Source organism: Chelonia mydas, chromosome 1, assembly GCF_015237465.2.
Source record: "Chelonia mydas isolate rCheMyd1 chromosome 1, rCheMyd1.pri.v2, whole genome shotgun sequence".
NCBI classification, from domain to species: Eukaryota; Metazoa; Chordata; order Testudines; family Cheloniidae; genus Chelonia; species Chelonia mydas.
The window spans coordinates 60,662,004-60,679,538 of record NC_057849.1 but is presented as its reverse complement, the minus strand read 5'-3'; the positions used below and the strand labels follow the sequence as shown (position 1 = coordinate 60,679,538).

The 17,535-nt window shown below is 44.4% G+C and overlaps 1 long non-coding RNA gene across 1 annotated transcript in view; it reads left to right on the top strand.

Moving 5' to 3' along the window:
- The first annotated feature begins 7,745 nt into the window (after positions 1–7,745).
- LOC114019826 overlaps positions 7,746–17,535 on the top strand; it is a 182,571-nt gene continuing 172,781 nt past the window's right edge. Inside the window, exons 1-2 of the long non-coding RNA XR_006286776.1 lie at positions 7,746–8,214; positions 8,400–9,803. This is a non-coding gene — a long non-coding RNA (uncharacterized LOC114019826). The remainder of the gene's footprint in view (positions 8,215–8,399; positions 9,804–17,535) is intronic.

The following is a 17,535-nucleotide window of genomic DNA, read 5'->3' as shown; positions in this document are numbered from 1 at the left end:
TCGACTCGGCCCAAGGTGTGGGGAAGAAGGCACAGCTGCTAGTGCCTGACTCTCCCCTTCCCCGCTCCATCACCGGCTGCTCCCCTGGGGGGGAGGGACTGACCACGCCGCAGGTGGCCCCTCTGGAGCAGGGAGGCTGGGAGCAGCAGCAGCCTTGTGCTCCGCTGTTTAAAAAAAATGGGGGGGGGCACCGCTTTTTGGCGCCCTCAACCACTTGGTGCCCTAGGCGGCCACCTAGTCCGCCTAGTGGTTGCACCGGCCCTGCCCGACAGACCCCGCCCAGAACTCCCACGCCTACCCAACCTCTCCCCCCCGTTCCCTGTCCCGTGACCGCCCCCCCCCAGAACCTCCGCCCCCTCCAACCGCTCTCTGCCCCTTATCCAACCCCTCCTCCCAGCGCCGGCCCGGCCCCCTTACCGTGCCGCTCAGGGCAGCGTGTATGGATGCCGCGCGGCCCGCTAGAGCTCCCAGCCCCACCCCCTTACCATGCTGCTCAAAGCGGCAGGCGCTGCAGAGCTGCCCAGGAGCGGTCCAGAGCGCTGGCAGCGCGGCACGCTGAGGCTCTGCGAGAGGGGGGGAGGCAGGGGAGGGGCCGGCCGGGAGCTCAGGGAGCCGTAACAACTTTTAACAACCGGTTGTAAAACTGGTTCAAAATTTAACAACCGGTTCGTGCAAAGCGGCTCCAGCTCACCACTGGCTATATATTGACAAAAGTATTTGTGTTGCATGGACCTACCTCTCATCTGGCACATTCATTTTATAAAGTTAGAGAGAGGACATAGGAGAACGGCTGCATGAGAGACGAAATGTTTGCTATGCAAACCACCACACATACTTTTAATAGTCAGACATTTCCATGTTTTGTAAGCACCCCCAAAACACTACTCAAGTATTATATTTAATGTTAGGGTTCTCTAGTGCCATTAAATAATCATGTCTGAGTGATTGATTATAAGTTGGTAAACTTGAAAATAAAATAAGAACGTGCTGATTGAAAGGTTTCCTAAACTTGCCTGATTTGCCATTTGTCCTCTTTTAATGTCATTTCCTGATATGCAACTGCAGTTGCCGTGCTCTCCTGAATCTGATGCCTTCGCCTTTCATTCACGGTGAGCGTACCATTTCTATAATGCTTCTAATTGGCATATCCGGCCCTTGGAAGCTCAGGTACAGGGGAGGATTGTGCCTCGTGTGATAAAGGAAGCAAAATCACTGAATCATATTTTGCTCTCAGTACAGTGCACAACACTCATGCATGTAATCCAGGCACTGCAGCTAAGGGGGGACTTTTGGGGTAAGAGCCTTTGATGCAAAGGCACAAAGCAGCCAGAGCATAGTGATGAATCTGCCCCAATGGAGTTACTCGCAATTTGTATCAGTGTAACTGGGAGCAGAATCTGACTCAACTGTAGAACAGTTAGTGATACCACATGAGATGTCATCTCATGAACCTTGAGCCTGTGCACCATGGCCATGATCTACATTCCAAATGGCATCCCCAATCCAGAATGTACCTTCACTATAACAGAAAATACAACTGGGAACCAGAGAACCTGCTTCACCATTTACTTTGCACATTGTGTAAGTCATTTACACCTATGCAAAGATGGTGCAAAATGCTACCATGGATGTGCGTAGAGAATTTTGACAAGGTTTTAGCACAATGCCTATTATTATTATTTATTTGTATTACAGTAGTGCTTGGAAGCACTAGTCATGGATGAGGACTCCATTGTGCTCAGGGCTGTACAAACACAGAACAAAAAGACGGTCCCTCACCCAAGCAGCTTACACAAGGAAAAATCAGTCCCACAATCTTTAAACACTAGGCAGGCTGTGGTAGCACCATGGCTTCAGGGTTCTAAATATTCTGCAACAATTTATCAAGATCTTCCCACATGTCTCTCTCTTATGCATAGCTAGGACAGCTGTAGGCATCTGGAATGCACGTCTAGCTCTTGACCCAGCTGCTCTGGATCCACTTGCCTCTAAAACTTGGTAATTTATCAAAATGTTCTTTCAATTTAAAAAAAAAAAAGACCTTCCTCACTGATCTTAATATATTCTTAAATATATTAAAATAAGACAAATCTGAGGGCTGAGCCTCAGGTTCTGGTTTACTTAGCCTTCCCCTACAATTTAGATTCATTTAGAGGACAAACTGCGGCAAATACATTCCTGATATAACTTCACTGAAGTTAACAGAGTTACACAAGGGATTAATTTGACCCATTGTGTCTACTTTGATTCTTGCCTATTTGCACTGGATTTGGCTGAAGAAACCCTTGGCCCGATTATGTCTAAGTTCAGTTTATTTGACTTGTTGAGATCCTGCAGGGCTCCTAAGAATCGCAGGCACCAGACAGCTGTGCTCAGCCTTGTCGGCTACAGTAACGTCAAGGAAACCTATCAGAACTGGCAAAGCTTCAGAACACTGGAGTGCGCCTGGGTTACAATAGGCAAAACCATTCCAACGAAAATAAACTGTTCCTGGACGAAAGAGCTACCTCCATCTCCCATTTCTTTTTAAAAACCAGGGGATATGCTTTGATCAGACTTCAAGGTGAGAGCTGATATTCTGGAAGTTATCTTCTCACCAACAAAACAGCAGTAAGCAAGAGAGGAAATGGAACAAAGCTACAGCACATTTGTAACAAGGCAAAAATCTGGCCATTGTATTTATCTCTTGCAAATTTGATTGTGAGCAAGGACATCAGCAAAAGAACCCACGTGAACCTTAGCCAGGCTTTCCACTGTTGCAGCGTTACCCTATTTGCCTGAGTTCTGGATCCTGTGGAAACATCACTCTCAGAGGAGATCAAGACCAATGATGAACACACTCCCCCTGCCCAGTGTTTTCTTTGTGAATATATTTTTGACTGTGAAAATCAAATGCAAAAATGGTTTACAGTAACTGACCACTTTACCCACAGCCCCAGCACAGAAGGCAAGGCCAGACGTTTCAAAGGCTTGGGCAGGTGCAAATAATTTTTTGACCCCTCTGGGGGCTCAAATTGTAGTTGAATGCCGTGGGGATTTTCCAAGCTGGCAAATGGTCACACCCAAGTTGTCTGAGCACCCAGTGGCTTGAGTATTCCAAGGGAACGTCTAACATAGGTATAAAAGGCTACCCAAAGGGAACACAACTGTGGAATTAGGTCCACAGGGTCAAATCCTGCTCTCAGTTATGCTAGTGTAAATCATCAGTTAGTCCATTTGGCTAGATTCAGTGGTATGCCCTGGCTGCCTGTAATGTAAAATACCTGAAAATTAAGCTTAGCTGTCCAGCTGAGCTTAGTTCATAGCTGTTTTGTGCTGCTGCAATGGTGTAAAGCAGCTGGAGCACACCAGTGAAAATGGCGTGTCAATTTTTATGGAGTTACTCCAGATTTACAATGCACTGAGAGCAAAATTTGCAGCAAAAGAACTTGATCCTGCTCAACTGAAGTCAGTGAGAAGGTTGTCATTAATTTCAATAGGAACAGGGCCTAACCTACCCTCTGATCCCTAGAGATGGTCTTTTCAAGGCAGGGCTGAGGTACACTGGCAGAGCAAAGTGAAGGAAGCTTTTCACTGCCCCATCCAGACTGTACCCATTCTGTAGATGAATAGAGGACTTCACTTTATATTCCTATCAACTGGGGCCCTTTCACCAGCACCGAATTCTATATTTAGAATGAAGAAGCAGCCAAAGAAAGCAGACAGGATTTCCATTTGTGTTTATGGTTATCTTGTTTGTTGGATTCTTAGTTGAAAAGAAAACTGTTTGACAGGATATTCAGAGGAAGGCAAATACAAACCATCCTCCTCCCGGTCTTTCCCTTATGAGGACAGGTTTTGAATGTGAAAATCAAGGGCAGCTAAAGCCCCCACAGACAGCAGGTCACAAGCGGTCATCACTATACAACAGATCAAAGGCACTAAAATATTCATTAACAAGAACTGTTGCTTAACAAATGATTGCATAGTACAGTTTTGCTTAACAATCTTGACTCCAGGTGCCCATACTACAGTTGATAGGTTAGATTAAATAATACCAGAATGAACAATACTAAGAATAAACAGTTAAGTGAGTTAAGGAGTTGGCAAGGTCAAATGACCTCTTTGGACTGCTGATGGAGACACTCAGCATAATTGGGGTCTAATATAGTGTATTCAGGTTCAAAAACGAAGAGAACATAGGATTTGCCATACCAGCTCAGAACCGTGGTCCATTCTAGTCTAGTATGTTCCTGTCTAGTAGCAGATAATAACTGACATATCCCTTGCTGGTCACTACAGTATGCCCTGAAGAATGTGATTTCTTTGCTAGCTGAGCCTGCATGCTATTTGCGTTCAGAAAATTACCCATCCCTTTTCAAATCTTGCCACAGCAGATGTTCTGATGACCACCTGCAGCAGTGAATTTCAATGCTGATGACATGTTGCAGACCACAATTTCCCTTTTTTGTCCTAAATGTGCTGTCCTTTAATTTCAAGCACACTTTTTTTCTTCCTCTGTTATGGCAGAGGATTTTTAAGAATGAGGGAACCAATCAATTTTCATGACACTCTTCATAACTTTTGAATCCTGTGCATGTGATCCCCCTGTTACTCGTCCTCTGTCTAGTAGCAGGAAGTAAACCAAAAGAAATACCACATCCACCTCCCTCATTGTCCCCACCAACCATCTGGAAACCCCTCTGTGAGTGCTGAGAGGGAGCTGGGCTCTGCCACATTAAAGGTGATGGATGGAGGACAGGAGGAGAGATGAGCCACCGTCCATGACATGGTGATCCCAACACCAGAATAGCTCTATCACTCCTCATCACAGCATCAGTGCCAGGGCATGTGTCGTTGGGACAGGAGGAGGCATAAAGTGCGCTGTACTCTAGCTAGTCCCAGCTAGTAGCTGTTGCAGGCAGCCCGAAGTTAGAGTATCTATGGGGTTCCTATAGCTCATGTCATGGACCAGGCCAGGCCCCTGCTGCCGCCAGAATCCAATGAGCTATGAAGTGACATACATCTTGGTTTCTTTCCCCACTAAAGCTGTGCTGAGCTCAGCTTGGTCACAGCTCAGAATCAGGGCCCTAAGTCTTCCTGTCAGTTGCTAGCTGCACCACCCTTCAGCACCTATTCGGGCCAGGACCCCGCCAGTCTGTCTCTAGCTGGGCAACTAGGCAACTGGGTTCAGCTAGAACCTTCTAGCCAGGCCCCCGTGCTGTGTATCCGCTTTCTCCCCTTTCCTGTCTTGTTTGCTGTTCACTGAACTATCATCCTGCTATTAAAACAGGCCCTGAGTTGGCTTCAGTCTTCCAACCAGAGCGCTCAGTGAGATTTGCACCCCTCTGAGTGAACCTTCCCGATGCGTGTGGTTGGCACACCCCACGAGATTTATTTTGAGTTTTAGGCTTACGTAGACCCACACAATGGTCGACTTCAGCAAATGTGTGAAAGTGGTAAGTTTATTCAGTTTTTTTTTCTTGTTAGGGTTTGATATTTATCGAGGTACTTAGAAGTTCCTAATCACTGCTTAACTTTCGCTAACATTGTCATAACGCTGCTTTCTGCTGGCTTTGGCCCCAAGAGATTTATTCATATTATTTATATTACAATAGTGCTTACAGGCCTCAGCCAAGATCGTGGCCCCATTGTGATAGATGCTGTACAAACACATAGTAAGAGACAAAACAAAGGTGGAAGGGGAAACTGAGGCATGGTGCTGTGAAGTGACCTGCCCAAGGGCCACAGAAGTAGGTCAGGGGGCAGAGCTGGCTATAGAATCCAGGTCTCCTGAGTCCCAGTTCAGTGCCCTGTCCCAGCAACAGGTTTACAAAAAACAAACATTGTCCAGTTTCACCAACAGGTCTGAAATCTGGTGAGTTTCACTTGGGTTCACAATTAGTTGCAAGAAATTCACACAGCTTTACTTTTAGGCTCAAATGCCCTAGAATGGTCTATTACACTATTTTATACCCTGCCTTTCAGAAGTGCTGTACACTTTACATCCCAAATCAAACACAGATTGCAAAAGCTTTTACTCAGGTAGCTTGCTTGCTTCCTGTTTTTATTTAACAACAATATCCCTAGTTGTGAGAGGGTTGCAATTTTTTTGCAGTCTTTCCTACTGAAAAGCCCAGATACCCCAGAGACATCAAACCAATTTGTTGAAACCATGCAGTTCCCTCTCCCTTCCCTTTCCCTCGCAGGAGTGACGAACTGGCTTGTTTTTGAACTGCAATCTGAAAACATCAAAATTATTGCTTTAGTTAAAAAGGGATACCGGAAATCAGGCTGCTGCAGCGGCAGCAACTTGCAGTACAATAAGTGAGGCTCTTCATTCAGCTACAGTGTGTTGGACTGGGGAACTTTTAGTTAAATATAAAAGAAAAAAAACACATATTTCATTAACCATTGACTTGATCTCTGGAACTATCACATTTGTCACTAATGTACAGAGCAGGAAAAATTTCACATACACCCTGTCACGCTGCCTGGAGTAGCTCAAGACCGTGACTGCCAACCTCAGGGCAGACTGTTACAAACCAGGGCACAAACCCCAAGCTGGTTGTATGTTCTGTAATTAAATTTCAACGACCAAGTATCAAGTGTGAACTCCTCAAGCACTCAAACAGCCTTGACATGGAGTGACAGACAGTCTCCTTGGGCACTTCAGTCCATCTTGTCATCCAGGAAGGCCTACCTTTCTGACAGATGGTCCCTTACACCAAAAATCACAACAATGTTCAGGTTACTCCCAGTCCCAAAGGATCAGTCACTTACCCCAGGTCAATTTATCTTAGGTCTCTCACCAAAGACAATGCTTGAAACCAATCCTGTAATAAACTAACTAAAGGTTTACTAATTAGGAAAAAGGAATGAGAGTTATTTATAAGGTTAAAGCAGGTAAACATACACACGCAAATTAGTTAGTCTTAGGTTCCAAAAGACAATAGAAGCTGCTGTAATAGGCAAGCTCTAGAAGTCCTTTAGGGTTAGCATAAGCTAAGCAGCTTGTGGATCCCTTGCTTATGCTCAGAAATATTCCCCTCTCCAAATTCCAAGCAGCATAGCAATACACATCCATCAGGGATTTTTATTGCATCCCCCAAAGTTCAACCTATGAGGGGATGAGGATTTGTGCATGTTCCCTCTCCGTGGGTGTTTGAGGGAGAAATCAACAAAGCCTTTTGTCCACTGATATTCCACAGTGGTTCATCTGGGGTCTGTATGTCTTCTTTTGTTGGGCAGGGAATGACATCTCTTTTGGTGAACTCCTATTTCACGCTCAGTAAAGCTTCCCTCCTGGCTGTGGGGGTTTCCAGTTTCAGAGCAACCACTTCCACAGTTACAGAGCAAATACTTAAATATGACCTTATAACATGGAATACAGATACTGTAAGTGAGATTAAGGCAGGCAGCAACTCACAAGCATTTCACAAAGTCCACACACTAAACACATCTCTCTCAATCTAATACCTGTTTTAACAATACTAACACACAGGTGAGCCAGACTGGTTTCCAGCTATGCATTTGGCAGTATTCAGTGAGGCCTAGGGGCCTTCGCATGAGCATCACACATGCCCCCCCACCCCTACGTCATTCCCTGTCAACCAAGAGGCATCACTCTGAGACCTGTCACTATCTCCTTGCTCTCAGTGTTGGGGTGGAGGGTAGTGGGTCACAGTGCGGAGGGAACAAACCATATTCTCCTTTCCCAAACTATTTGACAAGACTAACAAGTTTCCGCCCCCTGCCTGTTTATCTTACAGCGAGTTAATGCCTAGTCATGCTCTGGAGCGTGCTACGGAGCCTCAGCTCCGGCCTTTCACAGTGTGTGTCTATATAACAGCATGTAACAATGTAAATGATTGCACTGGCATTAGCCCAGCTAGAATAGAAAGTACCCAGGGAAATGCTGCTGACAGATACTATAGTCTTATGGTGTGCCCTGTCAGACATAATGTGCTGAGTCTCAAGAGTCTGCCAGATTGATGAGCTCCATCGGCTCGCCTGCAAACCAACAAACAACGCCGGCTGAGTCAGCAAAGTGTCCAGGCAGCTCATCTCCTGCAATTGTTTTTATTTCAGATGTCGGGAAAAGGAACACTGATACTCTATAACCAGAGCATGTTCCCCTTGTTAGTTCTGATTTCTCTGAGAAACTAAAGTGGTTTTTCCTGGTGCCATTTTCATTACCGTCTCTGTGAAGAAAAGCAAAAGCTGCATAATTAGGTAACTGTGCCAATTGATTTTATCCCCTTCTTTCTAGGAACTAATCTGATGCACTAAATACACTGTATAATCATGTCTTTTTTCCTAAAGATTATCTTAGTTATATTTACCCATTCGGTGTCTATTATTGTTTCCATTTGTAACTATACAACTGCAGTACTATGTTATTATTTTTTATTTTACAGGCATTGAAAGGGATTGTATCTGTTCTTATCGGTGCCTCCCAGCAGGGCCAGATTTTGAGCTCAGTTACCCTTGTGTAAATGTGGAGTAACCCCATTGATTTAAATCTGGCCATTCTGTTTGTACACCAGCTGCTGGCAGCCCTGGAGAACAGGCTGGACCTTCTTTTGGAGACAATCAGTGCCTTACTTGAAGTGGCCACTGGCAAAATTCTCAAGGTGTCCCTTACATAGGAAGCTCCCTTGTTTTAGTTTCCTTTTGGTTTTCAATTATTTGCAATGGGAATGCAGAATTATGAACAGACTATTTTATTTATTGCAATGGAGAACAACATAACTGTGTCATGCCCATCTGCTACTCTGGGTGCCTTTGATGTTATTTAAAAAACAATAAAACTCAGCAATAAACTCCCAGGAAGAGCTCCAGCAAAATTCCACTCCCAACACAATGCAATGGGGAAGACCTCCGTCCCCATAAATAACCTCCCACATCAAGCGCCAACTGGTCCAGCAGCCCAGACAAGAAGATGCATCTGGTAGGGTGCTCTAAAGGACAACAATCCTGGGCTATTGCGGCCCAAGGACAGCAGTTTCTTTCACACCTGAGGGCTCCTTGCAGGGATAATGATTTATAATGAAGTTGCTAATGCACATAATTCAGCACGTGGTCTTTTGTCCCCAGTCTCCATTTGATTTTTGATGAGTTCAGAGGTATGGACAAAAATATCACTGTTGACTCATGCTAGCCAGTCCTTCGTTCTTGAATCGGAAAGCTCTGATCAGCCCACGGAGCAGCAGAATGAGATTAGGAGATGACTCCTGAGCTCCCAGATGCCTGTGGGAAATACTAAGACTTGAGGTTCACTTCTTCAAAAAAAACCCAACACTGTGCTCAGCACACCTGCTATCCCAGGCATGGGGTTTTCTTGACAATCAGGCCATATCATGTAGTACCACAAAGAGTTCTGTGATGTGGCAAATATGGCAGGACTACGATGAGCCCAACAAGCTCAATTTCATGCATGTATTATTTTAACACAGCCTTTGAACTCAGATCTCTTCGAGACACAAGGCAAGTGCTTTATACAAACTTTAGCCCAGTAGCTATGGTCTCTCTGACTATTCCCGGACTGATGAATACACACCCTGTGATGTGTTGTTGCTTAGATGTCAGACACTGTTATATGTTACTGCTTCAATAATTGCTGGTTTGTATGCACTTCACATGAATTTGAATTGACACAAGTGCAACAGTGTCGACAGGGTGAAGCAGCGCATCCTTGCCCTTCTCCATGAACAGAATGGATTCTCATGCATAACTGCTTCAGATGTGACCTGCTCACCGTAGCAGCCACATGCCCGTTCAGCAGGGGACCTGCTGATGACCACAGTTGGATGGATGTCCAGGTATGTTACCATCTGCTGTGGATGGATGTCCAGGTATGTTACCATCTGCTGTAGCTGGACTTGGTCCTAAAGATGTGTTAAAATTCAGAAGACCTCTTGAAAATATTGAACCTCTAACATTTCACAAGTCCAGCAGTGCGGGCATATTAGCAATTATCTAACAAGGTGTGCGGAGGACTGTGTGGCCAAAGGGAATTATACTCTAGAGTATTTCAGAATCATTGAGAGACATGAGCCGGCTTTAGGCCTGAATGTGGAGCAGAAACCATACCATTTGCTTTAGTCAGTGATATTCTCCTGTGTGCAGATGATGACAGAATGACAGTGCTGATTTCATTTCAATCTGTCAGCAGCCATTATTACACTTGACCAGGAGGACATGTGAAAACATCTGCAGGCCCTAGCAGACTTCTGATATATAGGTGCCGATTCCCCTTGTTCTGAGAGGACCCAGAGAGGAGCAGTGGGAAAGTGCTCTTCTGTCCTGAGGCCTCTCTCGTGAAGGGTGCACGCACAGAGGTCTACTTTGTCACCTGTTGTTAGGGTGACCAGATAGCAAATGTAAAAAATCGGGAGGGGGGTTGAGGGGGTAATAGGTGCCTATTTTCTATATAAGAAAAAGCCTCCAAAATCGGGACTGTCCCTATAAAATCGGGACATTTGGTCACCCTACCCATTATTCAATGTGTACATGAGACTGCTGTGATGGAGGGGGCGGGGGTGCTAGTGAAGAGATGTGCAATGTATTCAGCCTGCTGATGACACCCAGGTCCAAGTCTCTCTCACTTCTGATCTGGCTGGTGCAGTGGAAGGAATATTTCAGTGTCTTCATTAGCTTAGGGCTTGGGTGAGGGCTGGCTGACAGCGACTCTGACCAGATGCACCCGATGAAGTGAGCTGTAGCTCACGAAAGCTTATGCTCAAATAAATTGGTTAGTCTCTAAGGTGCCACAAGTACCCCTTTTCTTTTTGCGAATACACACTAACACGGCTGTTACTCTGAAACCTGTAATACAGGAGTGCACACTAGGTGTGTTATTAGATTCTGGTCTTCTGAATGCTCAGGGAATGACAGTGGCCAATGGCACTTTTTTCCTCTCTGCCTGAGACAAGTGTGGATTAATATAATGTGCTCTGTCTGGAGCTGCACACTGAGACCACTGGCAAACTGAAGCAGTGCAGAATGCTCCAACCAGACTGTTAAGTGCAGTTTCACTCTGGAAGCACATTACCTCAGTGATCTAGAATCTGCAGTGGGCTCCCAGGCAATTCCTGAGAGGAATCCAAGGTGTTTGCCTTCCCTGTGCAGCCCTCAATGATTTGAGAAGTGGCAACCAGGAAGACAACCCCCTGTCTCCCCCAGTACTATACTGCAGCAGCTATGCTCAGCTGAGGTACGGGAGCTGGATCTTTGCCTTTGGGATTCACTCGACACCTTGCTCTGCCAGAGCCTGGATCTGTTAACAATCTGGGCACTCATCTTTTCTCCTAGGTATGTAAGGAGTGGGGAGGGTTGAACAGGTTCTCAGGTCTGTTTAACATGCTGGTTATGTAAATGTTATGTCTGAAAGAGCAAGGCAGAGTAATTTTTTTTTTGGGGGGTGACTGTTCTGAGCTTAGAGTGGGCACTTGTTTATGCTTCTCTAAATCAGAAAATAATTTTAAAAAATGCTTGCTAACCCACTTGAGATCATAAGATGAACTGCAATATAGAAATATTATTATTTATTATTATTAGTGGCTTATGTGAAATGGGCCAGAGGGTTCAGGATATTTCCATTGTGATATGTGTCCTGCAGATTTCCTTTCTTTGTTATCAAAATTAAACAGAAAACAAGTCTATATTGGAAAAATTGTTGTGATGAAACCAGAGCCTTGTTAAATAAAATCCAGTTCCAAAAAGAAAATACTTTTCAACCAGAGCTGGAAAATACTTGATTACACATAAAACTTTTAGGTCTCAGGTTCACAACTTTTGCAAATCACCTTGAATTAGTTTGAGCAGGATATCATGAATTGATCTGAACACACTCTACTTTAAAACAAATTTAAAAACTTCATTGTGAAAAACTTATTCCCAGGCATGTTGGAAAGCCATTTCTGCTTTTCAGATGCCCAGCCAGACAGTGTGCACTGTTTGTATAGTATCTAGCACAATGGGGCCTGAGCCATTATTACAGTTCCTAGGTATTATCACAATACCAATGAATAATAATAATAGTAATAATAATAATAATTAATACCAACCGTGGGCTCACAAAGTGAGGAGGCAGCATGCGGGAAGGCTTGTCATCATTAGGAATTAGTCAAAAATTATTAAAATATAATACAGCTATTTATAAGCTACATTTTCATCGGAAGATGCAATGGGTGCACATGCAGAAAACTCATATTTGCGAATGCCGACTGTAGCTGCTGGAGCTTACAGAGCCTCACCTTGAACACAGAAATGCTCATCTGCGTAGTCAAGCGCATGCTTGCTGCAGGCAGAGTGCATTTGCCACAATTAATATGATGATCCTTTGTGTGTTAATCTCTTAGGGCCAGATAGCCCAAGCACTCAAAAAATCAGTCAGTCAAAGCAACATGAGATAGTCTTAAAAAGCATGAGAGTTTGGGGGGAAGGGAGGGGATTAAATAAGTTTTAAGTTCTTCTTATTTCCCTTTTGGTTTTGGAGATTTGAGGTCATATTTTCTCCCTTTTCACCTCAATTATGATGGCTGGAAACGTCCCTATTTTAAAAAAAGAAAAGTGAAGATTCTCAAATCATCACTTGCCTTCAGGAGCTGGGCCTTTGAGTAAAATATTGTGACACTCATGATAAAAATGCAACAGTTGGCAACAGTGTAATAATAAGGAGCTTCCTTGCCTTGCTCAGGGGAGCACAGGAGCTGTGCGTACTTCCTTGGCATACTAAAAGGGCTGGAAACGTAGGAGAGAGGCAGGACTGTCCTTTCTCCCACCAATGCTCTTGGCAGCAGAGCTGGCTAGCCATTTGTCTGCAGGATGGGTCATAGCAAGCTGGGTGTCTGCCAAGAAGCCATTCTGCAGTCTGTCTTCCAGTGTTCCACTTGGAGCCTTGCAGCTGCACACCACCCCTTTAATATAGGCTGTGCCTTAGGAAGCCCTTAATAAATAAAATGATTGTCTTACCTTTCTGCCTTCCAGTACTGAATTCCACACCCTATGCGCGCCCCACCCCACAGACTCTCCAAGGAGCTGCAATTAGCAAATGTAAAAAATATCAGTGACGGCCCGAAGACTAAAATGCATTGATTGGATGGATCCCTCTTTTCTGACAGAGTCTGGAACAATGGAAAGCTTCGTTCCTTTTTGATGACATCACTGGCTACTGTGGCAGGCAACTGGCAGAGATTTTTTTCCTACCAATCAGGTACATTCAAAAGGCCTTGACAGAGCAGATATGAAGAGTTAATATTTGGCTTGACAGTGCCCACTATTGTTTTATGAAAAACGGTCACACTTCAGTAGCAAGTTCAAGCAATCGGTAAAGAACATTCTTGAGAAAGTGCCACGGGTGGCTTTGGCAATATTAGCACCATTGTTAGAAAAATGAAACCCCCTGAAAACATGTTTGGTCCTTGTGAGCACAGCCACTCAAATATCTGCCCTTAAGAGCTCTCCAGCCAGTTGTCAACAGTGCAGCTCTTGACAAGTTTCCGTACAAAGGCACAACCATAGGCATCACATTGTCTTCTTTGTACTGCTGCCCTGAGCAGTGAGACGTTTTGCCTTTTGGAAAGGTAGTGACCTTTCCAGGAAACAAAAGAACAAGAAATATGATTATTTCTGTTTGGCGCTCCAAAGTAACGATCACGTGGTTAATACAGACACAATCCCCAGTAACTCTTGAGGTGGGCATCTACGATGCCGACAGACAAAAACAGAAAGAAAAGAATTAGGTATTGCCCCCAGAAGAAGTCTAGTTCTAGTGCACATCAGACACAGACACCCCAACCCCATCCTTCAGATTTCCCAGTGCCTGTGCAAGATGAGCCCCTCGGTGAAGAGCAGCTGATTGGGACCCAAATCTAGGCGAACTAGAGTTCTAGAGGAAATGCTGGTGGAAAGACGAAAGATGGTCTTGTGGTTAAATCACTGGATTGAGACTAAATCAAGGCAAAGCAAAGGTGAGTTTTGTTGTGTAAAGTATTGTGCTCACTTAGCCCTAATCCTGAAAGGTGCTGAGTGCCTCTGAGAGGTGCTGTATTGCTTTAACTCCCGGAAAGCACTTAACCTCTTGCAGGATTGGATCTCTACAGCACCATCCACAAAGTTGTCACATCTTGTCTTAATCTAGGGTCAGATCTTGCAACTGTATTCATGTGGATGGACAAGCTATGCCCAGCACTATAGGGCTGTGAAGCTGATTGGTGTCTCGGAGCTAAGGCAATACAGATAATCAATAACCACAAGTATTTCTAAAAAGTGGCTAGTGATTTTTGTTGCCATTGGGTGCCCAATGTGAGAAACCCTAAAGGCCTTATTTTGAGAAAGTGCTGAGCACTTCCATTTGAGATCAGGTTTCTTGCAGGCCTCAAGAACTCAGAATTGACGCATTCAGAGAGTTATGTCTGAAACCCTTGGTCAATCAGGATAATAAGAAAAAGATACTGAAGTCAAATGTCTAGTGACATTATGAGTGGCCAAAAGTCTCCAACTAATTTTTTTTGATGGAGAATTGGGTTTTCAGCTAAATGAAAGTTTTCTCTGAATGTGTCTCCTTTCCTCAAAAATTGTCAATTTTTAGTTAGACAACCAACATCCCAAGGCCCTTTCTTTGAAAATTGTCAACTTTTAGTTAAAAAATCTAAAACCTGAAAACCAAACCTGTTTGGCCAAATGTTTAGTTTTTTAATTTTTTTGACAAAAAGTCAACATTTTCCACAGGGAAAAGACTCGACGTTTTGCAACCAGCTCTAGTTACGATGCGCTTGACCATATCATGAAATGTCTCCTACTATAATAAAATGCAATCAAATCCCATCTTGGGAAGGGAACCATATGGCAACTCCCACCAGAGTTACTCTTAATAAACAAGTTGCAGTAGCTCTGGAATGTTAGCAGAAATGCCTGAGCTCATAGGTGAAGTATCTTTAACAATAAACACTTTCATACCTGCCAAGTCTACTGGTTTTCCCCATAGACTGCTGCTTTGGGGTCCTGTGTATGTGGATACAGAACCAATCTAGTGTTTTTCTAATGGTGGGCTACAAGTTTTATGTGTGGGGATTTCACATTAAACCACTATGTTGTTTGGGTGTGCTAACAGTGATCTTCAAAATGAAAAATAAATGTATCTGCCCCTTTTTGCTGCTTTTGGGTTTTTAAAGAGAATTTGACAGGCTTGTTGAGCAGTTTCTTTGAGAAAGCGCCATTTTCTTCTGTTTTTCTATTTTAGAAATATAAATATCAAGACTTGTTTTCACTGACAGTCTGGAGAGGAAATTTTCCCAGCCCTCAGTTGAAGGCTGGTGTGCTTGGCTACTGCGGCTAGTTAAGTATTAACAGGGGGTTTGTTAGGTGGAGCGCTAACACCAGGCTGTTTTCTCTCCTGCCAGCTGTCAGCTGGGCTCTTGCCCTGAATAGCGTCTTCACAAAGAGAACTTTTCCCTCTAGTGTTCATCAGAAGTTTGAGCTAAATCAGTGTTAACACCCTCCACCCCCCCGCCACCCCTCTCCAATAAACAGAGTTGGATCCTTGGCCCTGCTGTTTCTCCTTTGCACTGCTCAAATGGCTAAGCAAGTCTGTCTTCCCCTTCACATAGCTGAATGCCAGAACTGGCTTTATGGTTTTGCCATATGTAGTGACAGAACAGGGCTCCCTGTTGTGCAACTGAAGCGGGGGAACCAGAATTAGCTCAAAAGGTTTAAAACAAAGATGGATCAAAGTCATAAATGTCAAATGTAGATCCAGATCCAAACCTTCCCAAAGTTCAGGGGGATTTGGATCAAGACTTCTGGTCTGGCCCAAGACAGAAGCAGGGACCAAAAGCAAAGTCATTCACCAGATCAGAACTTCCTCAAAGTTTGGGGATGGTTGGATTTGTGGTTTTGATTCAGTTCCATCTCTAGTTTAATAATGACTTTCTGTTTCCCTGACTTCTCTCATAATTCAGGGGAAGCTAAATCCAGATATCTCACCGTCTCTGGCAAGACATAATTGTAAGCAAATCTTTCACCGGATTGATTTTTTTATTTGTTTAACCTCCATCATTCTCAAGTAGACTTCCCATTTCATCTCTGTCAGATTGGAAACATCCATTGAGGAAGCTTCTCAGGGGCTATATTGGGATTGGTCATGTTGCTGTCTGGAACTGTGATCAAACTGTTTTTTGGCGGGGGACAGAAGTGGGGGGGTATACTAGAAGAAGAAGCTAGAGTTCCAAAAATTGCATTTCCAATGTATAAGCTTAAGGGGATCTTCTGAGCTCCCAGGGACACAGTGGTTGAAAATGGATTGACATTTCTGCACTTCCTTTTGACATTGGTGGGGCTGAATAAATGGTAATTAGCCTAGAAGCTCTGCTTACTGACACTGCTTTCCCACACTCCTTTACTGCCTCCAGATTTGTCTTCATAGAATAGAGCGGATGGAAGCAGTACTGGAAATGCATGCAGTTTTGGCACAGTTAAATTTAGGAGCACATGCTTTTAACGATTTGTGGTTGAATGGATACAAATCAAATTGCCAGACTGATTTTTGGGGTAGGATGTGTTAAAGGAAGTTGGCAGAAAAGCACTTTATTAGCAAGTGCGAGGTAACCCAGGTTTGATCTCTGGCCTGCATCTAGGGCACCTGGTGTGACAAAGTGGAAATTTTCTGCAATATTTCTATAAATTCTAGGCATGCCTCAGTTTCCCTCTGTATGTTGCATTGTTATCGAGTGGGTGCAAAGGGGTTAACACTGCTCCTGGAACAGTGCAGGAGATAGGAAGAGTGTGTGTGTGTGTGTGTGTGCGCGTGCACGCTGTCTGGGGAGAATTAATAGAGTCATTAAAGAACTGGCTCACGCTGACCCGAATCAATAGAAGGGCCAGCAAGACAAAGAGATGCCCCAAGGACTGAACAATCAACACCTAGCAGTAGGAAATGCCAGCAGGTGAGACTTGGGAACTGAGCTGAAGGGAGCCTAGACCAAGGAAGACAAAGGATGAGCAAGAGAGCCAGAGGTGGAGTCCATCACAGCTTGGCTGGTCCACCAGGGCACTTATTTGATGAGGGTGAACTATGGCTTAATTTCTGCCTCTCTGTGCTAAGCTAAGAACTTTCAGATTCATTATGGCAGGTTAATAATAAATGGCTACGTTGTTTTGAAAAGGCTGCTTGTGTCTCTGTGAATACTCACTGAGAGGAGTACAGTACAAACTTCCTACATGAGTTTGGCTTGGCTGGATTCGCTGTAGGGAGCCACAGAAGGAGACAGGGACTGCTGGTGCCAACAGCCCAGTCTGGGAGTCTTGGAGGCAACAGGCCTGCCTCTGTGGAAACGTGTGAGTCCTCTAAAGAGGTCACTCCCAGAAGACTGGTGATAGGCTGGGGCATAGACCAGCACTTGTGACTCCATGCAACATGGGTGTTACCCACCCATAATACAAAAAGAAAATTGGAATTCTCAGTGACTGATCTTTCTCTTTAGAAGGGTGGCTGTGGGAGATCATAGAGGTGACTCTGTCAAGCATTTTCCAGAGTAACTCCAGTTTTAAACT